We start from the raw sequence: 22,595 nt of genomic DNA on the forward strand, positions 1-22,595 counted from the left end.
ATCCCAGACCGATTGTCTTCTGGCACCAAAAACCTGGCACAGCTCCTGGGGGTACCCTCAGAGAATTCTCCAAAGAAAAGTACTACCTCCATTGGAGAACTGAGCAATTATCTGCTGAATCAATCGGTGCAGGTGGCCAGACGGGATCATTTAGACCAGAGGAATTTTCTGGCTTTTGTCTCAGTGGCTGGGGATTCCCACCCATCCCCCATCCCTCACCCCACTTTTGTCCCCATAGGTTTCCTTCCATTCTGTCTCTCTTTCTTTCTCCCTCTCTTTGTCTTTTTTTTCCTGTCTCTCTCTCTCTCTCTCTCTCTCTCTCTCTCTCTCTCTCTCTCTCCCCTCTTTTCTGCTGAACTAGAATCTTGACTTTGATTTCAGCAACTTGAGTAATGGATCCAGTTCAGCCATGAGTGCCAAATGGCACATCCTTATCCATCTTAGTACATAAGAACCTTTACCCCCTTGAATTTTCAGTAATTCTGGCCAGAGACTGATTCTGAGAAGCTTGAAGGAATATGGCACAAGAAGCATTTCCCTCTCCTTGGCCAGAGATGATCGGGGCTCATCTTTGTGGCCCCTTCAGCATCTAGCTCAAGGTTTTACATACCAAAGTCTACCTCAGTTACTATTTGTTGAATAAATGAGTGAATGAATGAATAGAAGCATCCATAGTGCTGACCTCCTCCCAGTCCTGACCCCTCATTTCTCTCCCCCCTCCCCCGCAAAGGTTAAATAGCTCCCAAATCAGAATTCAGCCCCTCCCTCCTTTCCAAAAGACCCAAATCCTCTTTTCTAGTATAAATCTGGAGAAAAGAAGCTGGTATCCCAGTGACCAGTTTAGCTGTCCTGGAAGCTGGAAACAGCTTTCCTCCTGACCTCTGACCCGCCCCCCTGGGCCCCCAGGAGTCAGGCTCCCAGAGGCCAGTTTCCTAATATCATCTTTCCTGTTTCTGGTGGAGTCTTTTTACTTTCCATCGTTAGGAACCACCCTTGGTTATCTCCCTCCTTCCTCACCATTTCCAGCTAAGAGTTGGGTGGGGCCTGGGAGGTAGGATAGAGAGAGGGGAGAATCTTGAAGAACTACTACCCCTCACCCTGAGGTAATGGTGGGGGTGGGGGAGGCTGCTTCATGGTCTGCCCCTCATCCTTATGGCTAAAAACCCTTCATTTCAAAAAAGAAAACCATGGTCCTCACTCTTTTTGGATGCTCAAAAAGGATCGTAGTGGAGTCTCCATTCAGATCTGACTTTGTTTTAGCTGGCTACCATGGGACGATCTGAACAGAGTTAGCTCAGTTTTCCAAACCCAAAGAGAATTAGCTCAAAGGAAAAAATTATACTGAACAGCCTCAGAAGCTTCTCTGATCAACTAATAAATTAATGGCAGAGCAGCTTCAGCTAAAAACACAGCCCAAGGGGGTGGGGAAGGTTGTTGGAAAAGAGTACTTGCAAATGATAATTTACAAAAATAACTTTCAAGAAAACCTTGTGAATAAACCAATTATGAAGAGAGGATGGTACCTTCTCCCAACAAAGGAATAACCAGCTAATATAGTATAACAAGAGAAAATTGCACCTTGGGATCAGGGGGCTCGATTTCAATCTTTACATCTCCTACCTGTGTGATCCTGGGCAAATCATTAAACTTTGCTATGTCTTAGCTTATCTATATGAGGAGAAAGTGGATTAAATGATCTCTAAGGTTCCTTCTAAAACATAGGATCATCTTAAGTATTTTTCCCTGGAATTTTTAAATAGAAATATATTCAAAAATTTTTCTTGAAATCCATCTATTCTAAAAAAAAAAAAAACAACAAAAAAATGCCTCTTTTCCTTTGCCTCGGAAGAGTTGGCCACTGTGTTTTCAATGGCACCAAATATAGAAATGAGCACAGAAGTAAATCACTCACAGGTGCCAAGTTTTAGCTCAGGGCACATTTTTACGGTTGAGTTGTAAAGCATTGAAAGGAGGGAGCTGTAATTAAAATGCTGACAGACTCACAACTGTGAAAAGGCAGAAAGAGCAGGGCTAGAATCCCCAACAGAGGAGCCAGGAAGAAAGGCATGACCCCCACTCCCTATCCTCCTGCCCCAACCCCCCCCCAGCCATAGCAGAGTGAGCTCAGGGTAACTGAGAGACCCTGGCACAGTCCCAGGGGCTAAGGTCAGCCAGCCTGAAGTTGGAGACCAGAACTGTTGACTGGGCTGAGACCCGAGGAATCATCTGGTACATTTTGCAGATGGGAAACCTGAGGATCGGAAGAAAGGTCTTCCACTCAGCTAATGAGTGATAAAACCCAGTGGTCTCCTGCTATATGGCATTGAGTTGTAGAAATCCAAACTGTAAAGACCAAATTAAGGGATGTTGCCTAGATGTGTCTGCCATCAAAATACAAACAGTTCCACCGAGATACACCTGCCCCCCCCCATTCCCATCCCCACTCACTCCCCCAAGAAGTAGCCCTCCTGATACAAAGACAACCAGTGATCATACATCTCAGCCACAGAGGTCTCTGACTGTAAGACCTTCTTGCTGGTAATTAAATTAAATCAATCCCTGAGCTTCTAAGCCTAACATTCAGTCTTCCATCATCTGGCCCCATTTTTCCTCTCCAACATTCACTCTTCAGTGTTAATCATTAACTCTAAAAAGTTCTCAGTTTCTACCAGCTTCATTCCATCTCCGTGCCTCTAATCAAGCTGTACACCCACCCCAATGACATAGAGTGGGATGACATTTTCACATAGACAAGTCCTACCTCCCTAAAGAGCATCCCTCCTCTTCTAGAGATCCAAACAGATCTGAGTTCCAGTGTGGCCTCAGACACCTGAGAGAGGTGATTGGCTCTGCCTGAGTCACTTCACTGATGCCTGTAGCATCAGTGTTAATTACTGTCTGCTTCAGTTTCCTCAACTGTAAAGTGGAAGGATGCCTTTCAAACATTAAATACAGTTATCACCATCATTTCATCCGCACTAGTCTTATCTTCCAGAATATGTTGTATGCCCAAACAGGAGCTCATGACATCAACATCAAGACAACAGGTTATCAGCTGTAGATGACTTTGTTATTATCAGTAGCACAATCATCCACACCTATTCTGAAGAACTTATGATGAAAAATCCTATCCATACCCAGAGAAGGAATTGATCAAGCCTGAATATAGATGGAAGCGTTCTCTATTACTCTCGATTTATTTTTAACTTAATTATTCTTGAGGGTTTTTATTTTCATTAGTGTGGGAGATCTATGTTTTCTTTCACAACTTGATTTTTATGGAAATGTTTTTAATAACTTCACATATGGTGGACAGGGATAAGGAAGAGAACCTAAATTCAAAAATCTTAAAACACATGTAAAAATTTGTTTTGAATATAACTGGGTAAAAATATTAAACAAATAATTTTTAAAGCAATTAGAACTATTAAAAAGTGAAAATAAAAGATAACAGGTGTTACATCTTTCCCTCTCTCAACAGTTATCATAAAAGGCAGAGTACTAGCTCCATAGGTAGAGTCTGGGTTTTATATCCTGCTTCTGACCTAGTTGTATGTGATCATAAGTATAAGGCTCTTTGAGCCTCAATCTCTACATCTGTAAAATCGAGCTAAGGAAGGGTTGCTATAAATGAAATTATCTCTGTAGATATGATTTGCTCACTTTAAAGTACTACAAAACATCAGCTATTGTAGATGTGATTTACAAACTCAAAATACTATTTGAAAAATCAATTATTTGCTATTAGCACAAGTTTAGGTACATATGTCCAGAGGTACTTCTAAATAAGTATTGACTTAGTTAGAGTAAAACTGCAAGAAGAACCTATTCTGAAAATCCCCCTGGCTTTAACCTGAGTTTGAGAATCAGCTCTTGTATTTATTAACTTAGGATCTTACCATGTCATTTCACTTTCTGTAAGGCTCAGTTTCCTCCACTTGCAATTGAGGATAACAATACTTTGAGCTTTTATGAGCAAAGTACTTCACAAACTTCCAGGCATTACGAAAATGTGAGTTATTGTTATTATTAGTTATTATTCCCATAAGCCAAACATCCCAAAGCCAATGAATTATCCCATTGTGGTCACTTGAAATAGCACTCTTGAGTTGCTATGGACTTCAGGCATTTTGGAATGACTCTAGCTAAGAGGTGATTCACTTTCATTTACTCGAAGCAAAGGGGGTAAGTAGCAGCCCCTCTGTAGACAATATTCTCCTTCTCCCCACACTTCTAAACCAAAGCTTTTAACAGGACTCAAAGGGATTTGTTCCCTTTGTCAGATAGAAACCCAGAGTCCAGATAGAAACAACAGAAAAGGGCCATATATTTGGTCAAAATAGTATCCCTTTGGACCAAGAAAAGATTACTGAAAACTACCTTAAAAATATAAAATGGAGAACACTTTTGGAATGGCAGAAACCACCTCTGTGCTCTTTCTTTTTTAATTCCTTCTATTATTCCACAAATATTGCCTGGGCACTTATTCTGCAGTGTAAGATACCATGGGTAGCCCAGCACAGAAGAAATCATGATCTTTTCCCTCACCACCATACCTGCCATATAGTAAAGCTGAATGCATGTCTTTTGATTTATCCATTTCATTTATTCAGAGAATCTCATTCTCTAAAGATGTTAATAATGAAGTTTGCTTTATACAAAAGTCACATTTTACCCAAGAAAAGGAAGAAAAATTATCTTTTGTTTATAAGGATTTGTTGGTGTGTTAGGGATCATGTTGGGATTGAAAGAGCATGCAAACTTTCCAAAAAACAAAATCTAGTTGGCTTTTTTCCTCCTAGTCAACTCTGGGTTCAACTCACTGTGCACCTTGGGTACCTCTCCTAGATACTGATGGACTAAATCAATGGAGGGAGCATACAGTTCTATGTCATATTCTCTACAAGAGGCAATTTCCATTCATTGAGTTTCTATTGGATGGTTGGTTATTTAACAAACATATGGACACTGCCTGAATCCTATACTGATCCTAGCAAAGTCTTAAAACCAAGAGAAAGGTTTTGAGCATGTTGGGTAAACCCTTGGTGGAGAATCTATGGGAAAATCTTAAATAAGAATCATACAGGAGTAAAAAGTTTTGATCAAGTGTTCCCAATTTCTTTTTTAATATATATTTTCATATATACTAGCTGTATTTCCCTGTAACTTGTTTTCTTTGTAACCCTACAATTTTTTTTTTATTTTAGTATTTAAAATCATGATACTACACACTGTCTAGGGGGTTCATAAGACTCACAAAAAACTTTAAAAATCCTGATTTCAATACAGACCAATGGAGGGAATACCCACATCAAGGAAGAGCACAGGTCCCCTAAAGTGTTATGGCTTTGAGTCGAGTTGAGGAGGGAGTTTCCTCCTGGATATGTGGAGAACTCATGGCTTGGAATCTATCAATGTAGATTAGCAACTACTTCATAACATAAATTCTTGTGTTCAAGGAAAATAAGAATTTGGGTCTTTCAATCCATCATCCATCCATCTATCCTTCATGTCATGATGTCTCTATAAAATACTGTTAATTATATTATTACATCAAGAATAATAAGAAATAATATTTGCACAATACTTGTCTTCTGTAGAGTTTTGATATAATGATCTTATTTTGTCTTCTCATAAGGAACAGAAGCCCAAAGAAGTTAATGCATTTGTCTGGATCATACAGAAAAGGATTGGGGACTCAACCCAGGTGTTCTCACTTTTAATCCAAAGTAATTTTATTTTTTCAACATTATTTGGAATGTTACATATAGGGTTTGCTTAAAAGAAGGGGCAGAGCTATCCAAATTGATTATTTGTACTCTAACACCCCGTGTGCCCAGCCCAAATACTACTCCTCTGGAAACCAAGTCTGTGTCTTTGCTTCCCTGCCCCTCTTTGCCCCCACTCCTTGCCCCTTCAGATTTGATAACACAGAGAGTATTGTGGGTCCCCAGCAACTGGAAGGCTCCACCTCTAGGGAACAAAGGCCTGATTGTCACCAGTGAGCGGCGTTTGACTCGGGACTCACTGAAACGTAAACTGAGACCCAAGAGTTCATCTCACTTAAGACTGGACCCCTGAAACTAATGACTCTAGTCTCTCCAGGGTGGGCTGGATTTCAAACATGTTCCTGAGCTGAATGGCCATCAGCTAAACTTTCCATATCCTGGGTGAAATCGAGTGGCCAATGTTTGAGGCCCCAAGGGGAAAGGTTTCGCCACTGGACACCTGAGCCTTTTGCCAGGTTGGAGTCTGATGTCCCCTGCAGTCCAAAAGCTGTTCCCCAGTCCCTTATGGAAATCAATCAATAGAAGAAATGCAAACTACTATGCCCAACAACACAGAATATAGGGATAAGAACTTGATTTGCTTGCAGAGACAAGGGTTAAGGTTTTTCTTTTAGCCAATGTCCAAAATCTTAATGACACAGATCCAAGCAATTAGGTCATTGTGGGGATGTAAGAATTTTAGGGAGAGGAGAGATCTAAGGACATTGAATATCTGAGCTGGAAGGGACCAATAGTAAGATCAAACAAATAGAAATGGGGACCACAGAAAGACCCCCAAGGACCATATATCGACAATTTTAAGTGCAATAGTATCTGTTTTTTTAATTTATTTTATTAAATATCTCCCAACTACATTTTAATCTGGTTAAGATTGGCAGAAATTTTGTAGGCCACATGTTTGATACCTCTGCCCTAAAATATAAAATCTCAGAACTAGGAAGAAGTTTGGAACATCAGAGCCAAAGGAGATCTTGGTAAATAGAATTTCAGAACACAAAAGTGTCTGAAGAAGACACACCTAAAGTGTCTTCCTTAGAAAAAGGGATTTTGAATCATAGAATGTCAGAGCCAGAAGGAATTTGAGAATACAAAACATCAAAACAAAATTTCAAACCTGGAAGGGACCTTCGAACGCAGAAATTTGAAATATAAAATGTTCAAAGGAATGTTAAAACACTGAATTATAAAACACAGAATGTCAAATCTAGAATGGACCTGAGAACACAAAATGTTAGAACACTGAATAATGCCAGATACAAAAGACCTTAGTAAGCGGAATTTTAGAACACAGAATGTTAGAGCTGGACAATGGGAGTTGTGGAGAGAGAACGTTCAAACATTAAAGGTCAAAACTGGGGAGGAATTTTGAGATCCGTTCATCCAATTTCTACGTGTTTCTTTCCAGGATTTGGAAATTTTTAAGAATCTAATTGAGATTTACAATGATAAATCTTCAAGGAAAAGCCCTTTAAAAGCCCTTATTCAGCTGATCTTCTAAATGGAAACTAAACAGCAAATTGTGATGGGCTATTTAGGAGAAAAAAGGAATATTTTCCCCCACTGTTACATCTACAGCAGCCACCTTCTCTATTCCTACAGCCAACGATCACCCTCATCTTCAACAAACTACATTGATTCAACCACCAACACAGCCCCCTCCCCAAAAGTCTAACTTTCAGGAAGCTAGAGAACAATACCACAAGATACTGTGTGATTAAATATGAGTTTGTCAGGTCAGATGCTAGTGAAAAGAAGGAAGAGACAAGAGACCTAAGGAGTAATCAAGGAAGGCTTAATGGAGGAAATGGGACCTGAAGTGGGTCTTGAAAGATTAGTAGGATTTAAGTAGGCAAAGAGAGAAAGAAAGGCATTTTTAGCAAGGGATATGGAATGAATGAATGAGTGAGTGAATGAAAAAACATGTGATAAATGTGATGGACTTGGCTTTATTCTACAATAAGGTGATTCAGGCCAATTCTAATAGACTTGTGATGGAGAGAGCCATCTGCTTCCAGAAAGAGGATTATGGGGACTAAATTTTGGATCACAGCATAGTATTTTCACCTTTGCTTTTTTTTTTCTTTCTCATTTTTTTGATCTGATTTTTCTTGTGCAGCGTGATAAATGTGGAAATATATTTAGAAGAATTGTACATGTTTTACCTATATTGGATTACTTGCTGCCTAGGGGAGAGGGGGAGGAAGAGAGAAAAATTGGAACACAAGGTTTTCTTCTAATTTGCTTATAATTGTATCACTTTTTATGTCTAAATCATGAACCCATTTTAACCTTATCTTGGAATAGGGTGCTAAGTGTGAGTCAATGCCTAGTTTCTGCCATAGTAATTTCCAAGTTTTCCCAGCAATTTTTGTCAGTTAGTGAGTTCTTATCCCAGAAGCTGGGGTCTTTGGATTTCTCAAACACTAAATTACTATAGTCATTGATTTTTGTTTCTTGTGAACCTAACTTATTCCACTAATTGATTTCTGTAGTTCTAGCCAGTACCAAATGGCTTTGATGACTGCTACTTATAATATAATATATAATATGATAATTATAATATAATATAATAACCTTCATTTACATTTTTCTATTAATACCCTTGAAATTCTTGATCTTTTGGAACACAAGATTTTGCAAGGTTGAATGCTGAAAACTATCTTTGCATGTATTTTGAAAATAAAAAATTAGTTTTTTTAAATCCACGTGATAATTACTTTCTGTATGCCAGCCACTGTCCTGGATTTGAAGGGAGGGGAAAGGAAGTGGAGATGAATACAAATAAAAAAATAAAACAATCTCTTCTTCAAGGAACTTGCATTCTAACAGAGGAAGACACGTATTATAGAGGAGTAGCAATAGGAAGCAGTCTGGCGAGTCACAAGCACAGAGAGTTAAATCACAGAGAAGACTGTTAAGATGTTCTTTCCAGGAACAACAGGAGTTTGGTAGATAGGATTCCTGAAGCCCAAATGAAGAGCTGTAGGTGTGACGCAAGATCAGGAGCCAATAAAATAATCCTGGGCTAATTGGGTTTGTGCTCACCCCTTCACTAATCAAATTAGCTCAACCCCAGGGCAGGAGTCCCAAAGCTGAGAAGCCAAGGCAGAGGTGGCCACAGTGGTCTGCTTGTGGACTGTCCTAGCTCCGTCAGAAGGCCCTGGAAACCAGGAGATACCAGCACCCAGCTTTGCGCCATTGGCAGCAAGCAGAAGGACCCTGAATTTTCCTACAGTGGCTACTAACTCCCAGAGAGACAAGAGGTTTCTCCTGGATGGGGAGGTGCTGAGGAGGGAGAAGGGGGAAGGGAACTTCCCCAGAGGAATTACTCTGATTACCCTGGCTGTGTTTCTCTTGTGGCACTGACAGAGAAGAAATGGGCAATTTCCAGGAGTGGAGCATTGTGAGTCCTTGATAAGACCCTGGAGGCTGTTGCTACTGCTAGCCAGTTTTTTCTCTGTGGGAAATGGAGCCCTGAGGTTCTCCCTGGCCACTCCCTCCCCTGCAGCCACCCAGTTGCCCCTCTTATCTCAGTCCACCCTTCCTGACCACCATCACGCCTTCGCTATCAAGGCCTCCATCACAAGCTCCTTAGACCTTGGCGATGCCTTCTTGCTGTCATCTCAGGAAGCTGGAAAACCCCACTCTCCAGCTGGTGCCCATCTCCATGGCTCCAGCTGTCCCCCACACTGCTGGCTGCTCACCAGCTTCCGCTTCCAGGCGCATGGGCCCTGGGGCGTGACAGGTTTCATGGAGTAGGGCCCAGCCTCCTTCTCAGGGCCTGCTTTGCCCTCCTCTGCTTCCGTTACTCACCGGGCCGTCCTTCCTCCCCACTCGTCCCTTCTCCTCGTCTCCCACCCTAACAGCCCCTTGTGCTCATTTTTGGGAGACCTTGGCCATCCCCCAGCCCGCTCTGGCTGCCTCACCCCAGAAGGGAAGGGGAAAGAAGGGTCCCTTGTGAGAGAAGGGCTATCCGAACAGGGACAGGAGTCCACCAGAGTGACACCCTTCTCTGCGTCCCATCCCAGACATACCTGGGCCACAGGCCCAGGTCTGTGGACTCACTCCCACCCCTGTAGGAGGAGTTGGAAGCCGCCTCGCCCTCCTAGACTTGAGGGAACTTGGAGCCAATTCATGCCCCAGAGAAGGGAAATACAGATCCTTTCCCAGTGGGGCGCTGGCTGGCTCCCCGGCTGAGCCCCTGCTGTCGGCTCGGGTGGGTGGAGAATCTGCAAAGCTCAGTCCTCCTTGCTAGGCCCTTGTCGTGCTTCCCGGCCCTTCAGAGGGGGCAAATATGTAAGTGGCCCTTGTGGCTGAAAGGGCCGCATTGTGGGGAGATCTCTATCTGCAGCCACTCCCCTGCCTTGCTCTGTCCTGGTAGTCATGGAGATGGGTCCTTGGAAGACCTCCTGGGTTCCTGACTCACCATACAATGAAGCAGGGCTGGGAATTCACCTCTCCCTGACGCCACGAGCACCCGGACAGGGGCAGGAAACTACACGACCAAAATCCCTCCGCCAAGGGCCTCGTGGGTGACTCCCTCACTCGCTAGCGAGGGTGAAATTCCATCCCCCTGAGCTCACCTCCCTGGAGCTGCACATTCCAACGAGGCTGAGCCCCAGTCGCCCCTGCCCCTCCTGTCCCCCACCCTGGGGGCTGCAGGGAGTGGGAAGCAAGATGGAGCCAGTCTTGGTCCAGCCCTCATCCACCTGGTCTGGCCCTAGTCTGGTCTGGAGCAGCACCTGGAGAATACGGGCACTCTCCATAGATGGCACTAAATATAGAAATGGATTAAATCAGAGACTTTCTACCTAAACATGTTGTGTTTTTTTTTTTTGTGGGGAGGAAGGTGGAGAGATTTCTTTTTGGAGGGGGGACGAATCCCAGCATAGTTTGACCCTAGAGAAAAGATACTAATCTACAAGCTGCTCCACTGGGCATCCACCTTTAACTTCTCCATAGATGAACAAATTCCACGAGACCCCACAGAGTTTCATTTGGGAAGGTAAATTAGTGTTGGCCTCCCAAAGTCCCCCAAACTGGTAACATTTCATCTGGGATCTAAGGTACTACTACAGAATAGAGACTGGCCCAACCAGATACTGAAGAAGCAAGGGATAGGGGTGCGGTCTCAGGGGCTGAGAAAAATTACATTTGGGAGATGGAACCTTTCAGAATTGGGCCCAACTCCTGAAACTTCTTGGGACTAAATGAGATGTTTTTTGTTCCTCATATGCTTTGAACTAGAAGCTTAAAGCAGTCATCCCATGGTCCCTCCTTTTCCCTAAGATATCATAAAATGACAGCATTTAGAATGGAAGACCCCCCACAAAGTTCATAGAGTCCAGCCTTCTCATTTTATAAATGGGGAAACTTCAGGCCTTGCCCAGTATTACTCAGAGCCAAACTTCTCTCTCTTCTACAGCACTAGGTCAGAAGGAGGGAAGATGTCCCCAAAATTAGACACTCCCCAGCAGCAATGGGGGAGCTACAGGCACATGCTGCAGGGGCAAACAACCAACCCCAATCCTTGGGCACACTCTGGGTGGCAGGATGGCTCCTTTCACCACCCCCACATCCAAGCTGGGCGTGGGCACGGCTCACACTAGACTCCCAGGCTTTGAGCCTCTAAAGCAGACTGCAGGTGAGCAAGCAGATTCATCATCCCTTAATCTGGAGGATGAATCAGGAAGCCTCTCCTCCACCCCCGGAGATGGAGCAGCCAGCTGGGAGTTAAGGTCCCTCGGGCAGAAGGGTCAGAATGTCCTATTAGCTGAGACTGAAGCGGCAGTAGGAAAAGAGCTCCTCCTCACCCATTCTGACTCCTGTGCAGCCTGATGCCATCTCGTAATTCCCTAGAACGACATTAATATCCCCTTTATCTCTCACTCTTGCTGCTGACAAGACACAGAGCTTGTCTGTCAGGTCAGGTCTTGCCCAAGGACAACTATCATCTCCAAGGCAGGAGTGCATGAACGAGTGATAAAAATACATCCTTGATCCTTCCAAATATCATCCAACCCAACGGGAGTGAGACAGCCAGACCCCAGGCTCTTTTCTTGCTCCCTGTAGAAAGTGCCCTGTGATTGGGCAAGAGCAGGGTTTCTGCTTGGGGAAGCTCCAGGGGGTTGTCAAGGGGAGTCTCACTAAGCTCTTGGAGAAATGGATGGGAAGTTGCCGCCATGATGGGATACAGAAATTACACTAGTCCCTGATGGATCAAACTCAACACTGGGGGATCTACAGAATAGAGATACTGGCCCAACCAGGTACTGAAGGAGCAAGGGGTGGGAGTGTGGTCTCAGGGGCTGAGAAAAATTACATTTGGGAGATACAATGTTTCAGAATTGGGCCCAACTCCTGAAACTTCTTGGAACTAAACAGGATGTTTAGATTGAGACTTTATAGAGACCAATCAGTCCAAGTATTTTAAAGCTGAGGAAACTGAGTCCCAGAAAAAGCCATTAAGAAGCACAGATTTAGAAGGGACCTCAGAGTTTATTTCCTCTAACCTTCTCATCTTACAGAAGAGCAAACAAAACCCAGAAAGGAAGCAATTTACCAAGTCCAAGATTTAAACTCAGACCCATTAATTGCAAAGTGCATGTTCTTTCTACTGCGCTATCTTGTCTTCAACTTACCCCAAGGTCACAGGGTAATAAGTAAAATAGATAGTATCTGAACTGGAATCCAGTTCTAACCACTGTGCCACAGTTCCAGGTTGCTATCACAAGAGCAGTAAAGGCTGAGAGAATGAAAGAAAGAAAAAGACACAGCAGGGAGGAGTGGAAAGGACACTGAACCTGGAGTCATTAAGACCCAGAAACTAATCGTGAAGTTGTTTAACTTCCTCAAGCATCAGTTTTTATCTGTATATTAAAAAAAATACTTGTAATACAGACCTCATCAGGGCATGATGCTTCAAGAATCAAATGAAGTAATAATGCTTTGCAAACTTGAGAACACTATAAATAATAATAGTTCATTGATAGGTCTACAAAACACTTTACACGTCGTGTCCCTTGATGCTCAAAACAACCTTGTGAGCTAGGGGCTAAAAATGTCTGCAATTAGAATTAAAGAGAGAAGGAGGATGGGCAGAGGCGTTTGGTTCTACCCAGGCCAGACTAAAACTAAGCTTTTATCTGGAGAAGTAAAAGGGTGAGTAAAAATCAAAGTCTGGAATCTTTATTCCCCCACCCCTAATGTCAGCTTTCTATTGACCACCAGGACAAGGCAGAGGGCCAGGAGATCGCCTCTTCTCAGGCCTTGACTTTGGGGGGAAGCTGCTTTGCAATACTCCCAAACCCCACTGCTAATGGGTATGGGCTAGGTGAAGTGGAGTAGTAAGTAGTTAGTTAGTAACAGCCAAGGCTGTTATGAGTATCAAGGGACATGACAAAGTAAAGTGTTTATAGACCTCCAAACATTGTGTAAAAATGAAGGACTAAGAATTTTGGTACCAATTGATGACATCCCTGAGACTGAGCTTCCACAAGCCATAAAGTGAATGGGCTGGAATAGACTAAAAGTTTCCTTCTGACTCTAATTCCATGGCCTTAGGATCTCATTCAATCCTCACAACAGGTATGTGAGTGTAACTACTATTATACCCATTTGTTAGAGAGAAGACAGACTGGAGAGACATAGATACATAACCCAAAATTCCATGTTTTTTTTTTCCTACTATGCCATGCTGGATTCCTAAGATGAAAAGTATCAGAAAGCCACAGCCATCCAATACAAAGAAAAGTGTTGAAGATATCTGGGGGTCTTTAGAGCTTGGAGAAGATATGGCCAGTGACTGATTTAATGAGAAATTTCTCTCAAGGTTTGGCTCAAACAGCTCCAATCCTCACCTTCTACTTCATTTGGTCTGTTGAAAGAAGAACTAAGGGGCTAGAAGGGATAGCCAAACTCCCCTAGAAAGAAAGAGCTTTCCTCTCTGACTAAGCTCATATCTATGACACCTCTTTCCCTCCTTTAAGCCAGCTTATGGGCTTTTCCTCTAGCTATGAGAGGGCAATTTCTCTATGAGGAGTCCAGCTCAAGTCAGCTCAGTTTAGGTCAAGGGCAATGAATAAGGACAGATCTAACTTTTACTTCCTTCTGTGCTCTCCCAACACTAGAGACCCCAAAACATCCCTCAGGGATGAACTTCATCCCTTCCTGGCCCTGCTGCCTTTCTTCTTCCTTCCTTCCTTCCTTTTTCTTTGTCCAACTCCCCACCCCTTACTCCATGAGCATCTACCTTCCAAGGAAATACTCCACCCTTCCCCCCCATTCTCAGTCTTGCTCTCTGTGATCATGTCCATCTCCCCTCTAGTTATGTGAAGAGACTAAGTTTTCTATTCTAAAGAATGATTCATGAACTTTGTGGAGATGTTTTTGACTGGAAGACAGTTGTCATAGAAAATGATAAATTATACCTGTGATTAAGCTTAAAAAAAGGAGAAAACTAGTCATCACCTGAGTATGTTTGTGAAGGCAGAATACCAAAGTCCTAATCAGGCTAGTCAGCCAGTCATAAATGACATAAATAGAGCAACAAGGCTGATCTTCCTGTTAGGTCCTACTCTGATGCTTTGGCTCTTAGAGGTAATGGAAGGAGAAGGTAAGCACTGGTCAGGGCTTTGAGTAAGGGTTCCATCATGGTTCACCTTTCATCTGAGAACCAGATTGACTTAAATCTGGAAAGATTCATCACCAGTCCATGGGCCTTTTTCCTTCTAAGGAGACCACCTGGAGTTCTGCATATAGGTCTGAATTCTTGTCTTGACTCAACATTTGTTCTTTTCCACTTTAGGTGAAAGTACTGGAGATACCAGCCTTTGGGTTTGCTGATAGTTCAGCATCAATGCTCCCAAAGAGCAGAGAGTGACTATGAGTCCCAGGCCAGCAATTGGTTAGACAACAGCTCATTCAACAGTAATGCTGTATTTGTGAACTTGATGGAACCAAAGCTAGGAAGGAACTGAGTTAAGTTTGAGCCCATTCTTCCCAGAGACTGAACTGAAAGAGAGGAAAGTGTGGCCTCCACGGTATCAGGAACAAATTTTCGTACTTTTGTTATTTTCATATCTTTGAAATAAATATCCCTTCATAAAAACTGGTGTTTAGTGATTAAATAGAAGTAGAGCACTTGTCACTGGTACCTAACAGTGGAAGAACACTACTGCTGGGGAGTTGAACTGATGGCATTGGAAAAAAAGACATCTCCATTCTTCATGATACCTTAGAACCTTGAGAAGACATAGCCTTCCTCACTCTGGGATAATGAGCCAGAGAGAATTCACTCCTCCCCTCCTTACTCTCCTTCTCTGTATGTCTCTCTCTCTCCCTCCTTCCCTCTCTTTTATTCTCTCTCTTTGTGTGTCTCTCTCTCATATATATATATGTGTGTGTGTGTGTGTTTATATATATTTATATATATAGACATGAGAAAAAAATGAGACATAAAAATGCAAGCTATATATATATATATGTAACTGCATATCTATCTTGTACTTTATGTATTTCATGTAAATTAAACACATATTATATAATATAGTAAATTATAATGAACATGTAAATTAACTTATACAAATTATATTCATATATTATACATATCACATCATGTAATATATTTATATATATATATATACACACATATCCTTTAAAAATGTATTTCATCATTTACATGTTTTCCCATTAGAATGTAAGTTCCTTAAAGGGAAAGGCCTTTTGGGTTATTTTGGCTTTTTGTTTTCATTTTTTGTATTCCTAGCACTTAGCATAGAGCCTGGCACATGGCAAGTCTTATTAATAGATGACTAACTGACTGGTAGGTTAGCCATGTAAATGTTTTGGCCCCAGCATCTCTTGAAGACCATCTCCTATGAAATAGAGATATCATCTATAAATTTAAAGGGGTTGCCTACTCCAAAAAGAATCAGAATTGAAGCCTGAAGAGGTGGGTGGGAACAAGCAACACAGAGGGCATCAGTAGGGACAGTACTAATGACGAAGGAGTTCAAGGCTCCAAGTTCTCAGCTTAGAGATAATGATGGACCAAGTTTCCTGAAATAGTCTGAGCTATTGACATTTATTTGCCAGTCAGTCACAGGAGAATGATAGCACACGTTAGTGGATCAATCAGGCACCAAATCCCAATCTTATGGTTTACAATCTGCTCTCTCTGAGCCTCAGTTTCCTTGTCAGGCAAATGAAAGAACTAGACTAAAGAATTTTAAAGGGTCTTTCCCACTCTAAAAGCCCATGATCTTTGCACCTTATTGATTATTTATTAATTTTGCCTTCCCTTCTAAATATTATAAACTATAAACACAATACCTATTTACCAATTGCTTGATAGCCATAGAATCAGAGATTTTCTAGCTGGAAGGAATTTAATCCAACCTACTCATTTTGCAGAAGAGAAAACCTAAGCCTGAGAGTGACTCACCTGGGATTACACAGGTAATGACAATCGGAGTAGAATTTGAACTTATGCCTTCCTAACTCCAAGCCTAATGCTCTGCCCACCACACCACAATGCCTTCATCAAAGTGGGCTGGTGCTATGTCTGGCAGGATGATTCCTTTTCTCAGAGAGACTGCTTCCTAGATTGCTTTCCTACTGTTGAACCATCCTGGCATTCTTGGTAAAAATCCCACTTGGTCACAGGGATGAACACCTTGCGAAAGCCTTTTTCACTACTGTAACAGGACTTTGATTGAGTCTGGGTACTGGAAACCACTTCCTAATCTGGCCTCAAGGCAATTCTCAGCCCCATACAGGAGATTCCGGCGAGGGAAAGCATGTCTCATCCTCATACTTCCCCAGAGCTCTCCTCATTCCAGACAGCCCCAGACAAGACCCCACAGCTTAACAAAGGATCGCCATGATCCCTCTCACTCCCACAAATGACTGGAGCTGCTCTGTCCCTGGTCTGACAAGCCACCTTGAGGTAGCCTTGCTCTCGGGTCACAGCCACGGATCATGGTGACTCAGGAGACAGCATGAGGTAACCCTAATATGCAGGCTTGCTGTTCAAGGAAGGGGGGGATGGAGAGAAAAGAGAGAGAAAGGACAGCCAGAAGAAAAAAAAAAGGCAATTTGATCTTGTCTCACCACCCACACAGAGCAAGCTAATGACACAGGATGACAGGATCTGAGAACAATAGGAGTGTCTCACACTCCTGTCCCCTTCATCTTGGTCTTTAACAACCACCAATGGATACACAGTGCTCTGGAGTGGCTCTCTTTCTCCCCTTTGAAGGTATGAAGGACACAGGCATTCACTCTCACTCCTCAAACATGCCCTCTTCCCTTGATCCTTAGAGAGACAACAGCTCCAACTCCTCGGGGATCAGCAGGGATGCAAGCAGACATCGGCAGAAGCCCAGCCAGATCCAAGTCAGTCCCCAAAGGGTCTTCCTGCAGCTTTGCCCTGGATCCTACAGCTAGTCCAGCCTGGGGCAAAGAGATCTTGAAGCCCCTAGGTCTGGACACCTTGTCCTGTTCTGGGAGCTGCTGGTAAATTTATCTTGGCCCCATGTCTGGGAGACCCATGGAAAAGAAAGTTGGATCCATCACTCATACAGTCATACACACACACACACACACACACACACACTCATAAGTACACTCAGCCTAACACAAATTTTCAAAATGAAGGAAAAGACTTCAGGAGCAATTCACATCTAGAATAATGTAGTAAAAGACAGCATGGTATAGTGATGGATAAGGGGCTAGAATCAACGTCAAGATCTGTCCCTGGCAGCAATCCTCTGAGAGGTCAAACTCTAGGCTTTTAATCTCTCTGAGCCTCAACTTCCTTATTTGTAAAAAGGAGGCAATAATATCTATAGTATATGTGTGTATACACTCACAGATATACATATATATGCACATATATAGTATACATGTAATGGATGTAGTATAATATACATATATATATAGTTTTTCCTACATAATAATAATAATAATTATGATGTTAAGATCTATAATATCTATTCCATGAAGTTGTTGAGGCTCAAAAAAAGATAGCTATATATCTATATCTATATCTATACATATACATATATATACATATATCTATATATATAAACACATACATACATATGCACATCTATGTGGCTACATAGATACAATATATAAGAAAATACAAATATAAGATATTATTATTATTAATGGAAATATATTGAATTTAGAAGAGCTAGATAAGTAATTTTTTTACTCCATTTTTTAATACCTGAACAATTACAGGCAAGTCCCTTATTTTCTGTTACGTGAGCTCCGGGGTCTTAGTTTCTTCATATGTAAAATGAGAATACTGGCCTCAGTGACCCCCAAGGTACCTTCCAAGCCCCTGACCTATGATCCCACAAACCCACGGAGTGGAGCTGCTTCTTTGAGGAGAAGCAGCCAACTGGGATTAGATCCTAAGATCATAGATTTAAATCCGACAGGGTCCTGGAAGGTCACTGAGTCCAGATGGTGTCAACAGGCAGGGACCCAGAAGAGAAAGAAAAAGAACGCACAGCTCTGTCGTGGTTAACTGTCAGCCTGCAGATCAGCTAGGAAGAAAGCACGGAGAAAGCCGGGAAAGGATGAATTAGGGCTTGCCTCGTCACAGCTGCCTGGTCATCCCAGCAGATGGTGACGCTCAGACCTCTAGCTCATCTTCCTTCCAATTCCATCTCAGAACATATAAGGGTTGAAAAGGATCAGACCTAGCTCCACAGTGTGATAGTGAAAACCAAAGGGAAGCTCTTCTCACACCAGTTCTAAAATATATCCCCCACTGACCTTACCACTGGGTCCTGAAATCTACATTTGGACTAAAGCATTATATCTTCAAAATACCACCATTAAATGAAAATATTTCCTCAAGTTTTGTCATCAAACATTTATCATTTTAATAAATTTATAACTTCAGTTCATACTTAGTTCAAGGCTTATCAGATGAACAAGAAGAAAGGAGAGGGTACAGGACTGGGTGGGTTTTAAGATGAAGGGAAGGTCCTAAGCACTACAGAGATGGCAGAGGCCTACAAGTCACGGGCCTTAGGACAGTTTGGAAGAGAAACAAGTGTAAGGATTCTTACAAGGCGCTAAGTCGGTTGTCTAATTTTATCATCGTGCTTAGCAGTTCTCTGGTTCACTAATGTATTTAGTACTTGTTGGAGTTCTACAAGATTCACAAGTCAGAGAGGAGTCCAGGAGATTCACAACTCAGGAACCCACAAGCCCACTCTAGGAGGAGGAGTCGGATTCATTCCATATATCACCTTTGTGCTGGCTGGAGGCTATGGGGATTCAGAGGAAGAGAGGCTGAAGCTGGAAGAGGCAAAAGACTAGCTGGAAGAGGCAAAAGACTAGCTGCAAGAGCTCTTGGAACCAAGGAGAAAGACAGGCCTCTAAGAAAACTAACAGTGCCCAAGGAAAGAGACAATAAAGGATCTGGACCTTTAACTCCTGGCTACATTTGAGGTGATTTTTACTCTGAACTGAAACTAAGGCTACCTGCTTACCTAAGGCTTCCTCAAACCTTAAATTTCTTAAGTCTCAGTTTCCTCCACTGTAAAATGACCTCAAAGATTCCTTCCAGCTGTGGCATTTTGTGATTGTAGTCAACAAGTATTACTGACCACCTGCTACATCTAAGGCCCTATGCAAGTCACAGAGGAGGATACCAAGATGACCAAGACCCAGATCCTACTCAAAAGGAGCTTACTCACATTCTTATAGGGCAGATAAGGCACATGAATAAGGAGCTCTAGTGGGAGATAGGATGTGAAAAGGACCAAAAATGAGATGCCAGCAAAGTTGATATGGGAAGGAAGTTCAATGGAGGGATAATATTTGAGTTAGACTTTGAAGGATGAGTAAAAATTAGAGCTAGAGGGAAAGGGATATTCCATATGGGAGGGAACAGCTTTGTGAGAGAAGAGATGGAAGAAAATGTACATAACATGATGAGAGAGAGAGAGACAGACAGACAGACAGACAGACAAAAAGAGAGAGGAGAGAGAAAGAAAGGAGGGGAAGACAGACAAAAAGAGAGACAGAGAGAAAGAGAGAGACAGAGACAGAGACAGGGACAGAGAGACAGAGACAAAGAGAGAGACAGACAGACAGAGAGGGGAGAGAGAGAGGAGGGGAAGACAGACAGACAGGCAAAAAGAGAGAAAGAAGGAGGGAGAGAGAAAGAGAAGAGAAAGAGAAAGAAAGAGGAGAGAGAGAGGGGAGAAAGAGGGGAGAGAGAGAGAGAGAGAGAGAGAGAGAGAGAGAGAGAGAGAGAGAGAGAGAGAGAGAGAGAGAAGGGAGGGAGAGAGAGAGATCTGCTGCCAACCCACTACTTCTCAAAGTGTCAGGGGAGCCAGCCAGCCGGGTGGAAAGTGATCCCTATAGCAATTACTGTGCTGATGAGGAGGCATGTCGGAGCCTGAAGGGAATCCAATTCAGCTGCACAGTAGCTGAAGCTGCTATCACCAACTCCCAATACCTCAGACATATGGGTCTGGAAGTCTCTTTTTCTTGCAGGTATACAGTCTTTTCAATTTTTTTTCTTTTTAAAATACTTTTACACACATCTAAACATTGGATCAGCTAACAATCTGCTTACAGGAGGCAGAGCAGGGATATCTATTCCAAAGGATGAATAAGGAAACTGATGTGCAAGCTGCCCAGTTTGTGAATGGCCCCAGGTTTCCCCACCCTCTCCCCCTGACTCTCTTGATTGGCTCACATTTTCTTTCTTTGGAAAGAGGATGTGATCATTTAAAGACTATGCTGTGCCCATTATCACAGGCTGATAGACTGATAGGTTTTTAAAGAGAGAATTTAGAGATTGTCCATTCCAGGGATTATTTTTGAGTTCTAGATCCTTCCGGCAGTCTGAGGAAGCCTAGGGACCTCTTCTGAGAGTCATCTTTTTAAATGCATAAAATAAAATGTAAAGGATTACTAGGGAAACTAATTATATTGAAATAGTTACAAAAATTTAAGAACCCTGTGTTAAGAACTCCATCCAACCAACCTCCTGATTTCATTTTATTTTTATATTTGTATCCCCACCATCTAGAACAGTGCATGGAACATGGTAAGTAAATTGTTTGATGGATTGAACTGTATCTTCCAAATAAAAAAACTGAGGCCTAGAAAAGTTAAATGACTTTCAAGATTGGAACTAAGTTTTTTAAATCTGTCTAATCCTTTACACCAATGGTGTCAAACTCAAATAAAAACAGATCTTTCTGCTGCCTATGAATGGACTTGGAAGACCACAAGTGAACATGATTTTGCTACATCATATTTTGATTTTTACTAACTATTCCATAATTTCATTTTAATCTGATTCAGGGATTATTTAAGAGTATTATGGGTAGATTAGTTTTGACAGCATAACCACTACCTACCATATCCCAGTTGCTTCAATCCCAAAATCCCAGAATCTCACCACCCTCAGAGTTAAAAGGGACCTAAGAGGACATCTAGTGAAATCTGTACCTGAACAGGAGTCTACCCTACAATATATCAATCAATAATCATTTATTGGGTGCCAGGCCCTGTTCTGAGCTCAATGAGAATTCCCCCAGCCTTCTTGGAAGATTTTGGTGGAAGATAGGTTTGAGATAGAGGCTGCAACCCACTACTCCCCAAGGCTGTCCATTCCACTTTGGAAGGGCTTTCATTATTAAGAAATTTTTCCTTACATCAAAAACTAACCTAAATTTGCCTCTTTGTAACCCGTCTTTCCCAGTTCTCCCCTCTGGGCCCATGAAAAACAAATCTAATCCCTCTTCCATGTGACAGCCCTTCAAATACCTGAAAATAGCTATCCTGCCCCACCCCTAGACCCAGGTCTTCTTTTCTCCAGGCTAAACATTCCCTGCTCCCTCAGCCAACCATATGGGATGATCTCAACGCCCTTCTCCATCCCAATCACCTTCTTCTAGACAATGCTCTGCCTATCGATGTCCTTCCTATAATATGGCTTTGGTAACTGAATACAGTCATCCAAATGTGATCTGAGGCAGCAGGCAGGGGGATCATCAATCCCTCTAGTTTTAGATGCTATATTCCTCACTCGCTAAGATCATTTTAGCTTTCTTGGCTGCCATATCACACTAATAGCTCATATTATTAAGCTTCTAAACCATTAAATACCCAAACTATTTAGCAAACTATTGCCTAGCCATATATCATATGTGTAAAGTTGAATTTTTGAACCCTGAACAGTACGACTATACTTCTATCTTTGTTCAATTTTATCTTCTCAAATTCACCTCAACATCCTACATCTCATGATCTTTTCACCCTCTGTGCGAACATTATTAACCCCCCAAAAAACTCTGATATTTTGCCCAGACTATCACTCTCTCTGTTCCTCACAAACAATACTCCATCTTTATAGTAACAGAGCAATACAATAGATTAGGTAGATACATAATATATATTTGTAAATGACCGTTGTAACCTAATGTTTGGTAAACCCAAAGAACCAAACTGTTGGAATAAGAAGTTACTGTTGGACAAAAATTTCTGGGAAAACTAGAAATCAGTTTGGTAGAAACAAGGCATATGCCAACATTCTGTAGCTTGTAACAAAATAAGATTAAAATGGAAAAACAAAATAAGACATAAAGGATGAAATTATAAGTAAGTTAGAAATGTGTGGGGAAAATATACCTGTCAGATCTATGGCTAAGAAAGAGTTTATAAATAAACAAGAGACAGAAAGAATCACAGGAAATAGAATAATTTTGATTACATGAAATTAAAGTTTTACACAAAAAAAAACCCAATTTAGCCAAAATC

At 42.0% G+C, this 22,595-nt stretch overlaps 1 protein-coding gene across 1 annotated transcript in view; it reads right to left on the reverse strand.

Annotated features, from left to right (window-relative positions):
* Nucleotides 1-22,595, reverse strand: part of WNT7A (Wnt family member 7A) — an 83,939-nt gene that overhangs the window by 13,163 nt on the left and 48,181 nt on the right. The window lies entirely within an intron of this gene.

Source organism: Sarcophilus harrisii, chromosome 1 (genome assembly GCF_902635505.1).
Source record: "Sarcophilus harrisii chromosome 1, mSarHar1.11, whole genome shotgun sequence".
Classification (NCBI taxonomy): domain Eukaryota; kingdom Metazoa; phylum Chordata; class Mammalia; order Dasyuromorphia; family Dasyuridae; genus Sarcophilus; species Sarcophilus harrisii.